This window comes from Diaphorina citri, unplaced genomic scaffold (assembly GCF_000475195.1).
Source record: "Diaphorina citri unplaced genomic scaffold, Diaci psyllid genome assembly version 1.1 scaffold2573, whole genome shotgun sequence".
NCBI lineage: Eukaryota > Metazoa > Arthropoda > Insecta > Hemiptera > Psyllidae > Diaphorina > Diaphorina citri.
The window spans coordinates 26,086-30,131 of record NW_007379993.1 but is presented as its reverse complement, the minus strand read 5'-3'; the positions used below and the strand labels follow the sequence as shown (position 1 = coordinate 30,131).

At 35.3% G+C, this 4,046-nt stretch overlaps 1 long non-coding RNA gene across 1 annotated transcript; it reads left to right on the top strand.

The window, feature by feature from the left end:
* The first annotated feature begins 587 nt into the window (after nucleotides 1-587).
* On the top strand, nucleotides 588-1,032 carry LOC113471522. Its single transcript, XR_003394190.1, has 3 exons — nucleotides 588-632; nucleotides 761-877; nucleotides 937-1,032. It is a non-coding gene; the product is annotated as an uncharacterized LOC113471522 (long non-coding RNA).
* The last annotated feature ends 3,014 nt before the right edge of the window (nucleotides 1,033-4,046 follow it).

Genomic DNA, 4,046 nt, shown 5'->3' with positions numbered 1-4,046 from the left:
CTCCAATTGTTCATTTTACTGTCACTCCGGTAACTCGTAACACATAATGTGCAGTTAAAAAACTCATCATCAAGTCCAACTTGATGACTCAATGACTCCAATTGTTCATTTTACTGTCACTCCGGTAACTCGTAACACATAATGTGCAGTTAAAAAACTCATCATTAAGACCAGGGAGAGTGTATTTACCTCTGATAATGACCGGGTAGGTCCTGGGTTACCTAACGTTAAGTTATAACTCCCTTATGTCTTAATTACTAATGCTTTCGCGTGTTATTTCCGTGTAAACAAACATGTTGGGTAATTAATTGCATCAAAACCAGGGAGAGTGTATTTACCTCTGATAATGACCAGGTAGGTCCTGGGTTACCTAACGTTAAGTTATAACTACCTTATGTCATAATTACTAATGCTTTCGCGTGTTATTTCCGTGTAAATAAACATGTTGGGTGATTAATTGCAATTATTTTCGTCGCTGATTAATTGCGATTATCAATTAATTGAATCTTCAGATACCTACCTACCTAAAAATCTATCTATAGACTACTATACATAGAGGTATCTCTTTGAAATTCAAATTCTTTCTCGCTTAGATCTAGCAGTATTTGTCTTCTCCTTTCTTTGCTCTTCTCGTTTTCTTCGCATCTTTCTTTATCAAGTTCTTCTTGGTGATCTTTTCTCCTAAAGGCTTTTTTGTGTCCTATTTCAACACCATATCAACCAAGCTCTAACCACTCACACATTAATGATAAAGACATAGGTGTTCTTCGCATCTTTCTTTATCAAGTTCTTCTTGGTGATCTTTTCTCCTATAGGCTTTTTTGTGTCCTATTTCAACCAAGCTCCAACCACTCACATATTAATGATAAAGACATAGGTACTAACTACATATTAATGATTGATATTAATGATCACATATTAATGATAAAGACATAGGTACTAACTACTAACTCGCACTCGAAGATTTGGTGAAGTAACACATATCGATAGCATGATAAAGAACTTACAAAGAAAATCCAAACGAAGTTGAATGAATTTCCCAATGCGTCTTTCACAACCTGATAGTAACTTGTTTCGTCGATTTCCAATGTGTAATTACAATAATAAAATTCAAGCTTGTTGGTAGGTACTGGTAATACTGTTATTAGTATTTCATAATCTCAAGGTACGTACGTCTGGTGTTGACATAGACAGTAATATAGGTACCTATAGGCGTATTAGTCAGGTATCAATTACATAGGTATTCATGTTGGTTATCGTCGCATGTAATTTATCAGCTAATAATTACGCTGAGTTTAGATGAGTATTTCTGTGCGTATCAACCATAACGGGTGTCTCTATGTCCAGATTGTCCAGCATAACAAGTCTCTGTATTGTAATTCCTTTTAAAACTTAGGAGTACCTATTGTAAGTCTTGTAGGGACATGGGATAAGGATTATAGTAATGTAAATGCAGTTTCTTTGTGTTATTATGTCACAACTTAGGTGCTCATTGTAGCATTGTAGGATTTTCCCACAAGGATTACACTGTTGACTACCTATAAGGATTACACTGTTGACTATAAGGATGATGTTATGGAGATTGACAAAGTTACCGGCCAGTCTATACAGGTTCATGTACACCTATCTTATCTTTGTGTACCTTCTGGTTACTAGTAACTTCGATAGGCTATTTATTTGACTGAATAGTGGGAGACAATAGCTATACGTACAATAACGTTAATATGTACGTACGCGTATGATATACGAGAGTCAAAAAATAATAACAAACCATTTAATAATATGACCAAGAGAGCAACCGACCAACATCTTTGGTCCTCTGACCATACCTAATAGATCTATTCACAATCCACCAATTCAGATAGAATAAAATAGATACTTATAGGTAACAAAGTACTTACAAAATATATAAGATTTTTATTAAATGAGACCAAAAAGGGTTCAAAGATTTGTACATGTTTCCAAGAGATTTATCTGAATCTTGTGTCAACATTAGTACCATCTTAATTCTTGTTGGAGAGCTTACCTTCATTTTAGTTCATACTTTGTTGTAGCTCCCCGTACCTCATCGACGTACTCGTAAACCTTCTCCAATGAACTCTAGCTCAACCTGTCTAATTGCTCACTTAAATTTAATAAGTGTACAGCTTTAAATTTAAGTACTCACTATTTCTTCGGTGTGTCTTACTTTCACATACTTTAATGTGAAGTACAAACACTCCCGTGCCAAGCGCTCCCTAAGAGGAATGCACTTGGTGCATGGTGAAATTTACAGAGTCTAGGTTTCTCCAGAGATTAGTAAAGTGTGGGCAGGAGCATTATTTCAAGAAGTTGATTCAGATTCAGATGAGTGTGTTAGTCATATTAGTCATCCAAGAGAGATGCTTGTGGATTTAAATGCGAAAGTATAGTTCACATTCCTGATTGACTTAATTGAAATACAGTCATAACTATTACATACTCTTACCTCGTACATAGGCAAGTGTAAAAATATACATAACTACAAAGGTAGTACATAGGTATGTAGATGTAGGTGTTGAAGATTATTTTGAGAAAATTTCTCACAAAATTTTGGTTATGAGTTGCCTGAGGTTATGGACAAAATGAAAGAGAAAAAGACTGATTCAGACATTTTTTTAAATTTAAGTACTCACTATTTCTTCGGTGTGTCTTACTTTCACATAATTTAATGTGAAGTACAAACACTCCCGTGCTAAGCGCTCCCAAAGAGGAATGCACTTGGTGCATGGTGAAATTTACAGTTTCTAGGTTTCTCCAGAGATTAGTAAAGTGTGGGCAGGAGCATTATTTCAAGAAGTTGATTCAGATTCAGATGAGTGTGTTAGTCATATTAGTCATCCAAGAGAGATAGATGCTTGTGGATTTAAATGCGAAAGTAGTTCACATTTCTGAATTCTGATTGACTTAATTGAAATACAGTCATAACTATTACATACTCTTACCTCGTACATAGGCAAGTGTAAAAATATACATAACTACAAAGGTAGTACATAGGTATGTAGATGTAGGTGTTGAAGATTATTTTGAGAAAATTTCTCACAAAATTTTGGTTATGAGTTGCCTGAGGTTATGGACAAAATGAAAGAGAAAAAGACTGATTCAGACATTTTTGACGAACTGCCGAATTTTACAGTTTCACATCCACAAGTAGGTACGTAAATGTCGGAACAGGTATTTGACTATTAGATTATCAACTTGGGTAAAACCATTTGAAACATTGCTGATATTTGCACTAAGTTCGAGTGGGACCAATAGAATCGACGGTCCTGACTACTGAATGACTGATGCTTGATTCACATTACCCTTGGAACTCAGTCCGTTATTTTGTGATCAAATAAAATTCCTAAAAGTCAAATTACCTGAAGCTTGTCTTCACCAAGACACGATGTAATTCTTCCAATTAGGTAAGTCCAATGGTGCATGGTGAAATTTACAGTTTCTAGGTTTCTCCAGAGATTAGTAAAGTGTGGGCAGGAGCATTATTTCAAGAAGTTGATTCAGAATAATTCAGATGAGTGTGTTAGTCATATTAGTCATCCAAGAGAGATGCTTGTGGATTTAAATGCGAAAGTAGTTCACATTCCTGATTGACTTAATTGAAATACAGTCACATACCTACTCTTAGTCTTACCTCGTACATAGGCAAGTGTAAAAATATACATAACTACAAAGGTAGTACATAGGTATGTAGATGTAGGTGAGATTATTTTGAGAAAATTTCTCACAAAATTTTGGTTATGAGTTGCCTGAGGTTATGGACAAAATGAAAGAGAAAAAGACTGATTCAGCCATTTTTGACGAACTGCCGAATTTTACAGCTCACATCCACAAGTAGGTACGTAAATGTCGGAACAGGTATTTGACTATTAGATGATCAACTTGGGTAAACCCATTTGAAACATTGCTGATGTTTGCACTAAATTCGAGTGGGACCAATAGAATCGACGGTCCTGACTACTGAATTGCAGCCTATTCTGAAGACAGTAACTCATGTTCTATGTTGACTTTGTTCCAGGAATTATCAC